The sequence below is a fragment of the Anas acuta genome, chromosome 22, assembly GCF_963932015.1.
Source record: "Anas acuta chromosome 22, bAnaAcu1.1, whole genome shotgun sequence".
In the NCBI taxonomy this organism is placed as follows: Eukaryota; Metazoa; Chordata; class Aves; order Anseriformes; family Anatidae; genus Anas; species Anas acuta.
The window spans coordinates 3640579-3657287 of record NC_089000.1 but is presented as its reverse complement, the minus strand read 5'-3'; the positions used below and the strand labels follow the sequence as shown (position 1 = coordinate 3657287).

Sequence of the window (16709 nt, the reverse complement as noted above, 5' to 3'; positions counted from 1 at the left end):
GTGCACAGTGGAAGCATTTTCAGATACTGCAACAATTAAGGAGATACAACATGATGCTGAGAAGCCCGGGTAAGGTGTTTTTACTAGAGGTTCAGCTCATCCATCCATCCATCCATCCATCCATCCATCCATCCATCCATCCATCCATCCTTTCTCTCTGCTATCAGTGGCTGCCTCGAGGGTAAAGAAATTAACTCTGGAGTCCAGCAGCAGGAGTGCCATTGGCTGGGCTGAAAAATGGACTGCTCTTTCTGGAGACCTCTTCCTGCCTCACTAAGCAGTAAAGGAATAGGAAAGATGACACAAGTTAATATCAAGGCCACAGCCTACATGAAAATGGATCTGACAGAGGGTGTAACTTCTCACTTTATGAGCAAAGGAAAGTCGCTCATCAGGGTGCATTACTCATCCACTTCCCTCCTCTCCTGCCCAGCAAGAAGAGTAAACAGTCGCCGAAGTTACACAAAACAATCAGCATTTAAAACTAAACAAGGCTTCTTGTTTTTCAGGCTTTCCTGGAGCCACTCCACTTCCCGTTCAGGCACATCATCCTTCATCATTCCTGAATGGAGCCATCACCACCAGGCCATGGAACCACAGAGGCGCTGAGCCCTCACACTGAACTTCCCAGGCAGCCATCACTGGGAAGGGGCTACGGGCCCATGAAGCTGACAGATTGGGGTGTGTGTGTTTGGGAAGGCTTCAAGCATCGCTCCTGCCTGCAGTCCTCAGAAAGCAAGTGAGGGATCAATGAGCTATCCAGGAGTAATGTTCTCAAATCAGCTCAGCTCTTCATCTTTCCGAGGGAAGCAAGCCAAGGACCATGCTGAAATCTTAACCACAAGGCCCAGCCACTCTGTGGACACTAAAGATGCCAGGGCAATTTCCCAAAACGCAGGTGTTAGCTTTGGCTTCCTTGGCCAATATTTACTTTCCTTCTTGCTGCTACAAAGCAGCCTTTCCATGAAGCTAAGGGCTAGATCCCCAGGGAACGCAGGCGCCTCATTCCAATTTCTCTGGGAATAAGATGCCTCTGCATCTGTGAACCTGGACTACAGTGCTTCAGGATCCCAGGCAGGTAGGTGGGTGTGGGAGAGTTTAAAGCCCATTTCCACCCTGTCCTGAAATCCACATTACCATTCATTCTGTATAAAGCAGCTCTGAAAAGCTCCCGAGCCAAAACTCCCCACTTGCACTACAAGGTAATGATTTACATTCACTTTGCTGGGGTGCAAATCATTACCTCGTGGGGCAAGGAAGCAGCAGGGACCCAGGCCCCGTGACAGTTCAATGGGAAACCACTGCCATGGCAGGGGCTCAGCCAGCGTGGGCACAATCCTGGTCCCTGCTCACCACGGGCAGGGCACAGCACAGCGCGACGGCATCCACTCTGCAGCCCTGTCTCCTTTAAGGACACGGACACATGCAGTTTTAAAGTGCTTTAAGCAGCTAATTAGGGTGTCTTCCCCTCCTTTATCCCACAAGATGATAATTGCATTATAAAAATGAATATGTAACTAAGCAGAAACCACAGGAATGGTGATGGCAGAAAAGGAGATGGAACCGGCAGCAGTCTCACTCCGCAGTCACAGGTGGAAGCCCTCGCATTAGAGGGACGAGCGCTCCAGTGCGGTTTCTGTAGCTGTGGGGAGGAAAACCTCGAAAAAGCCCCACATCATTTAGAGTCACAGGAGTCAGCGAATGGTTTAGTGCTTAAACAATCGATGTCAGGAAGACAGAAGATCCGTGAGAGAGTGTCCGCCTCTTGCTCTCCCTGCATACATCTCCCCAGAACGTCTACAGTCATCAGGGTAATTTAGAGAGGGGAAAAAAAAAAAAAAAAGACTTGGCTTGGTCTAACTGGGGCTATCACAGTAATTGTGGAAGGAAGCGAGAACATATCAGCAGGGCCCCAGGGAGTAAAGAGCAAAGCGAGGGGAATGGAGACTGCATTTGTGGGACCCTGCGAAGCTGAAGAAGTGTCGGAGAGCAGCACGGCGATGCCTGAGGGTGGAGCAGGCAGTTAGAGCCTCCTGAAGCAGCAAACAGCCAAGGATTTGCACGCTCCCTTCCCCTCGGTAGCTGGCACCAGGGATGACCAGGAGCTGGGCATCTCCCCACACCAGCACACCTCCCTCGCTGGAGGTAAACAGCTGCAGGGATAAATACCCTGAAGCTTACAGGGACAAGGGGGGGCTCTTCCTTCCTACCGCCAGTTCTTCGCTGCCCCCTGTGGTGCGCAGGCAGCCTCCGTGCTGCCGGTCCATTCTTCCACATCCAGTGCGTTATTATGAACCCTCCAGCACACACAGTTAATTAGGGAAAATATCCTTTCTAGCAATTTAAATGATTTTGGCATTTTCAGGAGGGCACATGTAATATTCAAATTACTTCCACTCTGCGCTGCCTTGTCTTGCCTGGCTCATCTTCCCAGGTGAATTTGTAGTCTCTGAAATGCTCTAATTTCCCACACAAGCCATGTCAAATATAATTTTGGTGCAAAGTTGGTAATTATACGTAACATCAGTCTGATGTTAAAAACACTGAAAAATTTAGCAAGAAGAGACGAATGGAGAGACATAAGTCTGAGACCAACGAACGAAAGGCGTGCGGCCCCCTTAGTATTTGTGCTCTTTAATTAATAATAGCATGTTTTCAGGAACTGAAAGGATGTGTTTCCCGAACTGACTGGAATTCACTTATGTCCCAATTACATTGTCTCAGCAAAGAACTTCGGTCAGGTCTCACTGAAGAGCCACAGCTAAACCAGAAGTAAAATCCAGGCTCCCCACTGAAGTCCATCGCAGTTGCAAGGAGAAGTAAGGGAGCAGAAGTCTCACTCTTGGGTTCAAAGCCCAGGATCAGATTCTGCCTCCTCCTCTGCCACCCTCTGCTGCAGAACCCCTCTGGAAGGAGTCAGATTTGCATCAGTGAGTCATCAAGTGTATGGATATGTATTAGAATAAGTGTAATTATAACTGCTGGCCCCGAAGTATTGGGCAAACACTTTAACAGGCTTGTTCCTTGGCTCCACGGAGAAGAATTAACATGAAGAGTGAATTATCTGCCCCCATCATCAGCTTTCCCCAAGGATGCCTGGTCTGCCTATTTAAAGGAACATCCCAGCTCGGCTCCCTTTTTGACACCATTATCCCAGCACACTGGCTGCCTGTCAAAGGCAGCTGAGAAACCCTCAAGTAACTCATTCCACGCTAAAAGCTACGCCTGCAATAACGGCTGGGAACCACAGAGCCACTTACTCTGAAATTGCAGCTCCTGGTAATCTCTGCGTGGTGTTAATACATCATGGAAGGGAAAACCCAAGTATCTAACCATCACTGCAGGAGCAGCAGTTTCTGGCTCATGCGAGAGCTTGGACTGCAGCTGGTAAGGGGTGCTTACTTCGTTTTGATCCCAAAGATGCTGTGACAACAGTCAAGAACCATAATAAGAGGTGTGATCACCTAAGTAAATTCAGTGTACCCAGCCAAGAATTTGACTCCAAAAGCTGTGGTGAGAGCCATGAACTGAAGAGTTACTGTTTGAGAGGAACAAGGTTTTCAAAAGCAGATGAAATCTCAAAATCAAAGTTCCTGGGCCCCACTTTAATCACACACAAGCTCTCATGTGTTCGTATGCAAGAATCCAACAGCCAGTCTTGAATTTCAGTCTTACTAGTGGTTAGTATTTCACACCCCTCTCTGTCTTTCCTCAGTCCCATGTTACAGAAAAGGATGAGATCCCTTGTTTTGGAGAATGAATATCCCTTGGCTTTGCAGCTTACTCCACCTATGGCCTTAAAATCAGTTCTGACTTCTCATACCCTTTTTCACGCTGTTGAGTTTGTGCTGCTCGTTTAATGCTGGCTCTGCATAAGCAGAAAATCCTTCACACTCTGACCATGCAGGCCAAAGACACACAGAAACTTTCACCACAGTTTTGTCAAGAGATGACAAAAAAAAAAAAAAAAAAAAAAAAAAAGATCTGTGGATCTATGAAGGTCTAGGCAAGAAACGGACAGACTAGCTTTACGGATCCAGAAAGCACAACCCCCAATGAAGCCCTTAAGTGTTGATGAAGCCCTTAAGACCCTTGGATAAAAGCAGCTTTATAAATGTGAAGAGTGATTCTGCAAGGCTTTTCTTTCTCAGCCTGAAATGATAATGTGCAAGCGGCAGAAAAATAGGAAAAAAGACGACATTTGACCTCCAAGTTCCTCAGCGTTAAGTAGCTTTCCTTGCCGTTTTGAGTCAGCTCCACCTTTGTCTCCAATGGAAGGCCAGGATGTGCCGAGGTAGCTGGACAAATACGTAGTTCCTTCACTGCCATGGCAATGGAGCAAACACTGAAGCACATGCCAAAGGAAATTGCCATAAATCACAAACTGGTCAATTCAGTTTAGTTTCCAAGTAAGAGTTATGTAAGCTGGTTGGAAAGTGCTTCACTGAGGAGCCAATTTTCATTTTCTTCAGGAAAGTAAAACATTATTTCAGAGAATCATGGAATGGTTTGGGTTAGAAGGGACCTTAAAGATCACCCAGTTCCACCCCCCTGCCATGGGCAGGGACACCTCCCACTCAGTCAGGCTGCCCCCAGCCCCATCCAACCTGCCCTTGGGCACTGCCAGGGATGGGGCATCCACAGCTTCCCTGGGCAGCCTGGGCTGGGGCCTCACCACCCTCATAGCACAGGAGTTTATTTAATGCACTGCTTCACAGATTTAGTCTCAGCTTCAGGCCCTGCACCTCCACAGGCCTGGAAAACTCTGCTTTCACAAAATTCCCCTATTCTCAGGGTAGCTCAACTGTGCCAAGGTATTAGGAACAAAGGGCGAGACCACACCCCAGCGCTCAGATTATTTTCATTTGTTACTTAGCAAGTAATCAGACCCAGCCTGGAGAAACCTGCTCACTTTCAGGAGCAATCCTTATCAGGGATTCTGTAGGGTAAGCGAAGGATGTGGAATACAGGTTCCCAGAGAAGACCCTCTGCTGTCCCACCGCATCTTCCTGCAAGGGAAATGTTCACAAGTCAGCAGCATGTTGTACTGTTTCATCACCAATGCACCGGGACAGTTCTCCCTCTTGCAAACTGGGATTTCTGCGATGCCGATCCTATAAACTCACTCCTCTTAGGGCTGAGACACCAAAGCAGGAACTTCCTAACCTTTCCTCCACACTGGGGAAAGAACGTTCGATGCTGAACACCATGCAGGCACCACCAGCAGCACAATGAAATGCAGCTTGTTCCTTCACAGCTAGGTTGGTTTGTGGGCTCCGCTCGATGAAGAGGCTGGGAAAGGGGGAGGAGGAGGCTCCGCTCCACCACACGAGAAGCTGTGAGCTCGGCCTGCCTTGGAAGGTACCCGGATGACAACAGCCCCCCGTGCACGGCCCCGTTACTGCTTGGGGTGGCCAGCTAACAGAACTTCCCTGCAAACCTTGCTGAGTCCTGTCAACACCGCGTCTCATCTGGCTTAATGGAAACCAGAAACTCACCCTCCATCCCCGGGAGGGGTCAGATAGAGTTGTAAAGCACGAGAGTGCTGACAGGGTCTCCAGCAACATACTCCTGTTGTATCATTAGGTCCATATTCACTGCATCTCGGGCTCCTCCTGGATGATATCTGGGTGCGTTCTGATGCCACAGACACTCTGCAGGCAGCCACGGGCTTCTTTCCAGGTCCGGTCTGCCCTATTCCTCCCCCTGACTTCACATTTGCACCCGTGCTAAGAGAGCACAAAGCCATCCAGTCAAACAAGTGGAGCATTTGTCCTTCACATGCTCCACGTTTAAATGGCACAAAGGAAGAAAGGATTTGACTTCTTTCTGCTCTTTCTGATAAGCCCTTATTGATCTGCCAGCCTCTCCAGCTGGTGGAGCAGATATAAAAGGACAGAATTATTTTCTAGGCTAAGCAGAGACCTCCCAACTGTCCCCAAGCCCCCAAAAGTGGGCAGAAGGAGAGTGATGGATTTCAGTGGCTATTGACTAGGTGCAGGCTCTTTAAGAAGAGCAGAAGAGCAGTAGTTTCACCCACAGAACCATTCATAATTAACAGATCAAACCCAACTGTAGTGTTTGCACAATAAGGACAGGCAGTCCATTAAAAGGAAAGTCTGTGCTGGTATGGGACCACGAGAAAGCTGCACGACTTCCTTGTGAAACATAAACTCCTGCATGCTCTCCCTCAGCCAGGATCATTCACCAACCAACTGCTCTGTCTAAGGCACTGACAGGGAAGCGAACAGGTGGAAAAGGGATTTTGCCTGTTACCAGTGTCCTGCGGCCTGGCACAAAGTAAAGGACACACTGGTCATTGTCTTCAAAGCCTCAAAGAGCCTAATGCTAACTGAAGTTAATTCCGGACTCCTTGCTTAGAGAGCACGAAGGAAGAGAGAGTGAGAGCGCCAGGGGAGAAACTGATTTCCCGTCATTTCATTTCATTATTGCCAGAATCAAATAAGCAAAAAACTCACGCATCAGGCTTTTATAATCATGAGATCTGAAAATGAATGAATACATTGGATTACTTTGTACTGACTTGACTTCAGTGCCTTTCCAGTGATACAATTTCAGACTTCTCTGGGAGACTATTGATGCCAGAACTTGCTTTTGATTCATGAAAGGTTAAAAAAAAAATAAAAACATCACCTAATCACAGGACTCCATGGTTGGGACTTTAAGCAAACTGTCCACCCAGTTCAATTCTACACCACCCCCAAGGTCTGAGAACAAGTCACTGTTAAGTAAGGGGCCAGAACTAGGCAGAGAAGAGCTAATCTAAACCCCAGCCACACCAAGCTGTGTTTTAGCTCTTGGTACCTAAATGGAGCTCCATAGCACATTCTCACTGTTCTATGCTTTAATTTTCATTAATTAAAACCTAAAAGACTCAGATTATTCTATGAGGCAGGCTGAATGGAAATAGAGGGTACCTTTAGCCAGCAGTGCTTGATGACAAGAGTCACACGTGGTTAACCCAAGGAGAGTGGCTGTGACAGCAAAGGTCCCAGCAAAGTCTTGCTGCTGAAGCAGGTGACGAGCCAGCTAAAGTTTGGGATGCATGCATGGCTTTGACTGTGAAGCAGCAGAACAGTTCCCTACCCTTTCCTCGTTGTTGAAACCCAGCTCTGACACCCAGTCAGCCTGCTACCAGCATGATATAATCCAGCAGCATCTAATCGGCTGCTGCCACCCTCTGCCTTCCCCCATCCTCAACACTGGCGGATATGTCAGAGCAAAAACATCTCTGCATTTCTGATCTCCCTGGGGTCACATCTGGTTTGAGTCAGGCCTCCCATTTGGTTCCAATCCACTGATTTCCTGCTACTGTCCATGAAAAAGAGTGCGACTCTGTGGCTTCCCCTGGGTGTAATGGTCTAATCTGTACCTTGTTGTGCACTGTAGAGGGGAGGGGGAATCAGTGCTACTTGGGAGCAGATTTCTCTTCCCTTATGATTGCATCCTGTTCTTATGCAAAGCACCTTTATTCTTGCTAGCAGTGGCAGCCCCAGATGTCCTGGTGCCCTCCCCGTATCATCCATATTTCTCCGGCCTCCTAATTGAATCCTTCCCTGGCTGGGACAGGCTTTCCTCATTACGATGAGCTGGATCCAATTCGACTCCCTCCCTCCATCTCCCGGTCTTTCCCTGTGAACACAACGCGGAGCTTCTGTCAGTGGATGACCGCACCAGTGAACTGTTCTTGCAGCTACTGTAATGTTGCTCATGAGGTTAGCAGAGCAGGAAAGCCCCAGACAGGTACAAGGTGGTGAAGGCAACTTCTCTGCCAAGATTCTGGCGAGCACCAAAATGTGGCTCAGTTCTAAGAAATAACGCCTAGTTCTTTCAATGTACGGCTTTCACAGTCATTTAGCTAAAACATCAGGGTTTTGCAGCTGGTGGAGTAGCCCAAGAGCTCCCCAAAGACCAGTGACAGAGCACAGGAGTTGAATAGATCCTACATTTTCATCCAGTGCATTAGCCATGAAGTGATAATATCTCTGTAGGAGACCTGTGCCCACGTACAAAGCTTCATCTGTGCCCTGAATGAGGTAGGACAGCATGAGCAGAACTTCTTTTTCACCCTCCTCCACTGAAAATCTCAAGAGTGGGGAAAAGAGTTCAGTCCCCTTGCCTTCTCCTCTTTGGCCTCTTATCTGAGATGGGGTAAACTGTGCTGCACCATTCAACACGCACAGAAACCCAAGTTTTCTTTAAATGCTCTAACTACAGAAAAAGCAGCAATATCACAGCATTAACACACTGAACATGAATACCATGATATAAGCCTGGGCACAGCCTCTCATTATTAGTCTTGGTACCTTCACTGGCGTATTTAGAGCTAGTTATCTTATTGTTACATGGGACTGTACTAGGGTGTGCAGGCACAGCCAAGGCTTACATCAAGGTACATAAATGCCGGGTGCACAGACACAAAGACGTTAGCTGCACTGATTTCAGCACAACTTCTCAGGTGTTGGAAGTAAAACCAGTACTGCAGATTGCCTAAGTACCACTGCTTTAACTACTAATCCACACTCTTCTACTGCACTAAGTGCATCTGGATTTCATAAGAGCCTGGCTATTATTTTTAATAACCAAATCTTTGGAAAAAAATCCAGGACAAAACCTCTGATCTAGAGGCTCTTCTGCTCCTTGGGTAATGAAAGGTTCTCTTATTGTTACTAGAAAGGATCTAAAGGCAATAGCACAAGGAATGATCTATAGGGTGCAAGCATGTTTGTTATGAAATAATTTGGATCCCCAGAGGAATTCCATATGTGGCTTCCCCTCTGGTGACTAGAGGTTCCCACCTTGGCAGTGATCCTGGAGTCCCATGCCTACAGGCTCAGCAGCATGGAAAGGGAGGGTGGACGCTGGAGGAGTAATGGGATCGTCAGCCGCCGAGGCTGCTGCTTGGCACGCCGACAATGTTTGTTTGCACCTCTTTGAAGATGAGAGATGAAAGTGGCGCCCACATGGGCTGCCTTTGATTAGCTTCTTATTTTTAACATTGCAGCTGCGATTATTTTTCTTTTTCTTGAAGCATTTCTTCCCCAGCACCAGAAACTCTGAGGTTCCCTTCTCTAGGGAGGTTCAACTTCAAGGAAACATAACAAAGAGAAGTGTGAATGTAAAGGAGACTGGACAACCCAGGGCCAAGGGGGACTTATGTCATTTTATTTTTAATTTTACTTCCATTTTTTCCCCAATCCCCCATTCTCAGCGGGTCTCAGAAAGAAAATACTTGTTTACTTCTTTTTTAATAGGGAAAATAAATGAGTCCAGGGATTGTACAGAGCTGTCATGAAGAGGAAAATGTCTAATGGTTCAATTCCCAGTTCTGTCACTGAACCACTCTGGGACTTGGGGAAAAGTCAGTTCGCCCATCTGTAAAATGGGATTTATAATGCGTTGCTTCTCGTGGGTATTGAAGGAGTACAAGTAGCATTGATGGAATGCTTCATGCACCTTGGATAGAAGGGGCAATAGCCCTGTGAAGTGCTGTCCTTAATAGATGCTTAGAGGAATTTCCTTCACTGTGGTACTTATCTGACCACAGCAGCTGAGTGCCTCACAACTACTGATGGATTTTATTCTATTACCTCTCTGCATTGTAGGATTGTTGCATGCAAAAATAAGGCAGATTGAATGAAATGGACAGTCACAGAGAATCTGTGGCAAAGACAGGGGCTAATCCTCCATATCCTAGATTTAGGCCACATCCATTAGAACTTTTTCCATAGTTGAAGTTGTTTTGCAATCCGGATGCACGAAGGAAAGCCTCCTTCCCACGTTAGTCAGTCACACTGAGACTCTCTTCCTCATGTATGAGGAAGAAGTAGTCTGAAAAGGGAGTTAACTTTTTTGCACATTAGTTTCCTATCACATTTGTTATTCTTATATCTGATAGAGCAATTTTTATGCGAGAGTTTAGGCAGGCATTAATCCAGTTATCCACAGCAGATGCTCTAGCTTCGATGGCATAATATCTGAGAAAGAGTTTAGCTTGCTCACTCTTCCTTATTTCAGGTTAAATTTACACAGACAGCAAAGAGTTCTACATACAAATGACATCAGAAGGAACAGTACTTCCAAAAGATAGCATCACGAAGTTCTGTCACTCATAAGCTCAAGCTTGACTTCTGTTGGAGAGCATTAAAAAAATCCTAGGCAGAACCTGAAAGCAACAATGTCAGTTATTAAGATGAGAAAACCTAGAGCAGGGATAAGAGGAATAGCCGAGAAGGATAAATAACAATCAGGTTCTCGATACTCATGCACTTCAAAAGGAAAAAAAGAGAAACGCAACCACACATGTTTATATTTATTTCTTTGTGTTATCTACCAAGACATTTATCAGCCAAAGAAAGATGCAGACACATGGGTTGTGTAAGAAACTGCAGCAGGCTTCCACAAATTCAACCAACTCTGAGCAAAATCTGTTTTTAAATAGAGTACCTGCTAAACCCTTTAAAAAACACTTCAGTCCACCATGACTCAATGCAGCCCTGGCACGGCGCCAAAAGGCTTAAATGAATCCAGTCAGTGCACATAATTTACCCAGCTCTCCTCATCTTTATGGTTTTTCACCTGCTCCCAGGAAAAAAGGCAGTCAGTTGGTCCACCCAGATAATCCCAAGTGCCACAACAACATCCTCTTCAACCCAGCCCCCCCACAAAGGGATAAAATGGTCCTATATACTCCTTTCAAGCATATTATAAAAAGATATCTTGTACAAAATAATTTGTAGTGTCTACCAACTTGAGATTTACCCCAGAGAAGGAACACACTCCAGCCCAACTCCCTCCAGTCTCTCAGACTCCAGGACATTAAATTAACCCCCTGCCAAATTTACTACAAGCCATCTGACCATACCATTTAGCCACAGTAAAGACAAAATCTATACCTAGCTGCAGTCAGGAAAGCAGGCAACTCTGTTGAAAACCTATTTATATCACTCAAGGAGATCAATGGAGAGCCCAGGCCTGGAGGCCAGTGACCTTGGATTGACACAAAACTTAAAGGAAAAAAATAATGGTGTCAGCTCAAGAGACCACAGCTGTTATTTCCAGAGAGTTCAAAAGAGAGCCCTACAACTCACTGATTAAGAAAATGCTCAGCTAGGGATGGATTTTTGGAAATCGGGTAAATAAAATACTCACCTGTTGCTGGTGCAGGAGCCAAGGCGCAGAGCTGCTTCTCCAAGGAACCTCAATGGCCACACGCACACCACGCAGGCAGGACCCTCACACTAACTAACCCCCCTCAGTCTGTCCCAGCTGCTACCAGGCCTGGTGGGACACCAGGAGCAACATTTGCAGGAGTTTCTCCTCAGGCTGTCCCAAAGCGAGGGTGCAGTGAGCTGCCTTCAGAGAGGGTGCTCCCTTAGGGGCCTACCCTGCCTGAAGAAAACTGACAAGCAGACAGAAGAAAACAGGTGAGAAACCTGTTGTCCCCAGAGGCAATAAAGTGGATTTTCAGCCCTGGGATTTCTCAGTTTTGCCCCAGCTCCTCCATAAGTGCTCTGGCACAGAGCAGCAACAAGCCCTGAGGCACCCCCAGAGCGCTCTCAGAGCCACAAAATGGCGGCCAATGGCGCCCTGCTCCTCCCTGAGGCAGCACAGGGAGCTGTGTGGATGAGGAGGGTCAGGCTCCTGCACAGCCAGCAAGGCCGGACACCAGTACCCCCAGTGCTCCAGCACCAAGTTAACAACCCTGGGGGGCTGTTAAAAAAAAAAAGAGAAGAGAGAAACAGCAGCCCACTAGGGTGTACCCTGCCTCACAGGGGCAGCAGCCCTGAGGCAGCATGGACCCATCACGCACAGCCCTAGCTACTAGGATCTATTTCTCCAGTCCAAATTTCAACCTTACCAAGGCAGGGCTTCTAAGAAAGGCTTTTGAAGGTAGAAGCAAAGCCCCCACCCTGTCACAGATGGCTGAGATTTAGAGAGGAAAGCTCAAAAAAAAAAAAAAAAAAAAAAAGTGCCCTGCCCAGCTGAGGTTGTGTGTCTGGTAAGTTATAGACTGGTGTAACTCATAACTGCTAAGTTGCAGTCTGCTGAGGTTATAGGCCTCTGAGTGCATTTTATTGTTTAGTTTTCAATTAAAATGATAAAGATGAGCTTCTGGAAGCAGCAGGTTACAGAGATGGTGATATTCAGGGAGAAGAAAACGTAGAAAAATTATTTCTAGAGCAGTCATTGACTACCAGTGCAGTGCTGAGTAGCATGTCAGCGTACCTCTGCTTCCTTCAGCGCCTCATTTTTCTTTAAATTAAGGTGTTTTTTTTTTTTTTGCCCCCTCCTCTTTAACTTTAGATAAGAATAGACTTTTGAGGTCATGAGTTTGTATTCTGTTGTGTCCATCTAGATTACTGGGACGCAAGTCATTAGCAACACTGACCATACTCTACACTTCAACTTTTCTTAGGAACTTTTTTATTATTGTTTCTCCTGGTGGAGAGAGCCAGGAGGCCGATCCCCAGACTGCAACCAGTAGCTCCCACTCAAGGTCCAGCACCAACCCAGCTGGCTGCTGGAGCAGAGCTGGCTGCCACATTGTGGCCTGCTCCCCCAAACATCACATCTGGCTGATGTAAAACACACATGTTTTGACTGAAGCTTTTTCTTTAAAATGCCAACATTAAAGGAAGGTTTGCTTTGTAAAACTGAAACTGTAAAACTCTTCTGAAACTCAATCTGGGGGATTAAAAGAACCACATGAAAAGGGATAAATATGACCTGGACATTCACTTCCTGTGCAGAAGTTCGCTGAACATGTGCCTCCCAGCCTGTCAGTGCGGGATGAGACCTTCTGCTCTCGTTTTCAGAAGGGAAAGAAAAAAGGGAGAAGAGAAGGAAGACAGGAAATTTTGCAAACTGACAACTCTTTTCTATTTAACGGCTAATTTCAAGAATATTGTTTTCTTTACAGTGGTATTTCATTCGTCTTAAACCCAGAAAATAACACAACTAGTAATACGAAATGTAGTATTAATATACAACCTGTTCCTACTCATCCTTTACAGTGGCCAGGTCTTGATCCCACTTTTAACTGGGAGTTAGTGGCAGAACTCCTTTGGATTTCAGTGGGAATAAGATCAGACCTAAAGATGCTGTGGACTGAGTCCAAGGAGTGTCTGATGATGTACAGAAGAAATATGTGGATAGACAAACAGATCTTCAGTTAGTAAGAAAATGGCTCACTTTCAAACAAACTAATGCAAGATATTTATATCAGTATTGCCCATTTCAAGTATTAAAACTCATATAGCTGGGTTCTGCAAAACAACCTGAATATTGAGACTTAAAAGAAAAAAGTCAATTAAGCACTCTCTGTTTATGTTTCCTAGGTTTTGAATCTTTAAGAAGATAGAACATTTTCTTTGCCACTAGGAAACTACTGGAAGCTCTATATTTCTTAAAACAAAATTGACATTGTGATTTATTATAGTATGATTTCAGAGGATGAGATTAAGGATAAAATATATAGGAACAGGCAATGTATTAGTCACTTGTTCTCAAAAGAATTTTCTAATCCAAGGCCCCAATAAACTGGAATTGCAGAGGACAAAATACAGTATAATGTAAAACTTGGCATTTCCATTTTGTTTTGGCAAAAAAATGTCCCTTTATCTTGGTGAAGTTTCACAGAAGCCAGTTATGCTGTCTTCTACGTTATGTTAATTTGGCTTCTGGCTGTGTTAATTTGGGATTACTTTTTCCCCTCTTTTTCTACATAGATGATGCTACTAAATGACACTGAAAATGACATCAATTGTCCGCCAGTCGTAATTGGGAGAAACACAGTTGGCATAGATAGGGAACATAGCACTGAATCTAAAGGCAGAATTCAGACAGAAAAGTGTTGGACACTTCATATGAGATGTTGTGGGGCACCTTCTTGCACCACTGGCTTGTAACTGATGCAATAGCTGACCCTGTGGATGCGCATGCAGGGTCCAGTTTGAATGGGAGTTTGAAATTCTCTGTAGTTTGGAGTGTTTGAATCTAGAACTTGTCAGTTCAGTCCAACTGTCTTTATAGAGTTTTTTCTTTAAGTTTAGAGTGATCAAGTCTGTATCACTACTGGTATTCTTGAATGCTCTTCCATCTTCCCTGCATAAGGTATAGAAACCCAATGACCCCATGCTGTAGTATTTTTTTTCCAAATACTCTCAGTCTTAACTGGGTTTGATCTTTGAGATGGAAGGTTATCTTTCCACTTGAAAGAAGTGGTTTTCTAATTCCCATTGAAGCTTTTCACAACCTATGCTATTGGATGGAGCTATGTTTTTTTGTTTGTTTGTTTTTTAAAGGAAGAAAAAAAAACCTTTTGTTTCATCCTAGTCAAATTAAAAAATAAAAAATCTTATAGTTAGTTTCAAGCCATAATTCAAAGCAGAAGCGGTGAGTTTCAAAGTTGTTTGTTCTATGGAGAAACACCAGCTCCCAAGTTCTTTCCAAATCAAAAGTGGACAGTTCCTCAGTCATTTCCAAGCCGGAAAGAGGCCATTTTATGAACCAGAAAGCATCCATTTTCTGCGTCAGTCCTGAGCCAGAGAGGCTAGTGTCTGAGTCAGTTCCAGGGGGAATGTTTGGCACTTTTCCAGGCTTGGGAGTGTTGCTATCACAGCAATTGTTTGGTGATGCCATCCCAATAAAGCTTCATTATGGTGTTCCTCTTTCTATAAACTTCAGTGCCCTCCAGTGTCCCCAGCAATCACTTATCTAATATTAGGATATTAAAAAATATGGAAAGATTTTAAAGAGACTTATTAAAATGCAATTAGCAGCGTGTACGACTTAAGCAGTGAGATTATTTTAAAAAACGACTTGATTGTGTGGAATGCCACGCACCTTACAGAGATAATAAAGCTGCCAATCAAGTCCATTTTCAAATTAGGAAATTTTCATTCTTTTTTTACAGCCCCCTAAGTGAATATTAAAACTGATTATTAACCTCAGAGTGTAGCAGCGGCCCCTAAGCCTGTAAGCTCAAAAAGAGAGGTTTCATAACTGTTGGTAGCCTGGGCTTCATTCCCCATTCGGACTGAGATCTCTGCTTATTTAAAGGGACCGTATTCAGCTTTGAATAAAGACATCTGAAAAGCCTGGATGAGACCCTTGTTTGGAAAGAGGCAAAGCTCCAGATCTTGACATTGCAACCTGGGACTCCAAAGCAAACTGCCCATAATGACCCTGCCTCGATATTGCACAGCAGAGTTTTGCCATCAATAAACTGCAGATAAGACTGCCCCCTCATGTCCAATCTGTGAATCCCACCAAATCGTAAAGCTCCTTGGCACGTAACCTTCATTTTGTTTAAAACATGCTGATTAAATGAATGCTGATGTGGGAACACATGCCTTTATCATACTGCTGTGCAGAGGTTCTCAGTGTATGTTATTACCTGCTATATGTAAAAACACATAATTTACCTTGCCTTTTTATTTTTTGTCCTGAGAGTCAATCAAGTGTGACAATTCCTGCTGTTTGACTTTGCTGGCACTTTTATTTCACCTATAAAGAAGAAGATCTTTCTCTGGGAAATTAAGTCACATCACTGACATGTTACTCCTTTTGCAGTGCTTTACTCTGCTGTCAGAGTGGATTTATTGATGCTTCCTGGATTTCTCTCCTCAAGCTTGCAAACTGGAAATGATGAATTCTCTAGAAGCTAGCAAGCTGTTTCTTGACTTGAATGCTTTATTTTGGGACAATTACAAAGATTCAAAGGGAGTGGCTGAGGAGGGGCTATTCACTGATTCAGAGTCCAAAACAGGAGTATATTTAGCATGTCTTTAAATATATACTTAAATTTACCTTTCCTAATCATTTTAGGACCACGCACAGACCTGAAGAATGTGCCAGGCTGCTCGCTGCTTTGTAAGAGTGACAGTCCAGACAATATCTAAACAGTGAGAATGTCACTGAGTTTGAAAGTATCTAGGATATAAGTTACTCAACTAGCACATATATCTTATGACCATAGCTCCCTCTGGAATTTAGCTATGGCACCTGGATCTATTTAAGATTTGTGTGGATTCTATCTACACATCTTTTCAAAGTAAATAATCTGCCTGGGTTGGATAATGGGGGTTAGGAGGATGACAAATTGGGTTAATAAAATGTCAGCGAGAGCCAGGTTTTAAGTCTGGAATGAGTCACAAGTGAAACAAGTTTAGTGGCCACAGTTCACCCTTGATCTTGAATTGGTATTTGTCTACATTGCTGAATAACCACATGTGATCCAGTATAATTCAGCATAACTGACAATTCAGCGTCGGCAATATTGTTGGGGTGGAGGAGGAGGAAAGATGTTATTGCCTCTTTAGAATCATGTCACTGTTAATAAATGCTGGAGAAACAGGAGCCGTAGGGATGGTGTTATACTTTTCAGGTTTCTGGGCTGAAAAGAAGCACCCCCAGCACACTGAATGTCTTGACTTACTGCTGAAGTTGGCAGTTTGCCTCTCTTCTACTCCCCATTGCCTGGAGCAAGCAAGTATTCTGATGAAGCAAGCTCACTGATGAAGCTGGACTGTGTGGGGAATGTACGTGGAGTAGTTTAGTATGCTCATCAGGGTGAACTTAATATTGGTGATATTTTATGGGTCTGATGGCTAGAAGAGAAAGATATGTAGTCAGTTAGGATTGAGGTATACCAGTGAAGACATATGGAGGCTGAGGAAGGCATG

At 44.9% G+C, this 16709-nt stretch overlaps 1 long non-coding RNA gene across 1 annotated transcript; it reads right to left on the bottom strand.

The window, feature by feature from the left end:
• Positions 1-8610: 8610 nt before the first annotated feature.
• On the bottom strand, positions 8611-11868 carry LOC137843304 (uncharacterized). The gene is made up of 2 exons (XR_011089451.1): positions 11173-11868; positions 8611-10186 (listed from the first exon to the last, which is right to left on the bottom strand). It is a non-coding gene; the product is annotated as an uncharacterized lncRNA (long non-coding RNA).
• Between the last annotated feature and the right edge of the window lie 4841 nt (positions 11869-16709).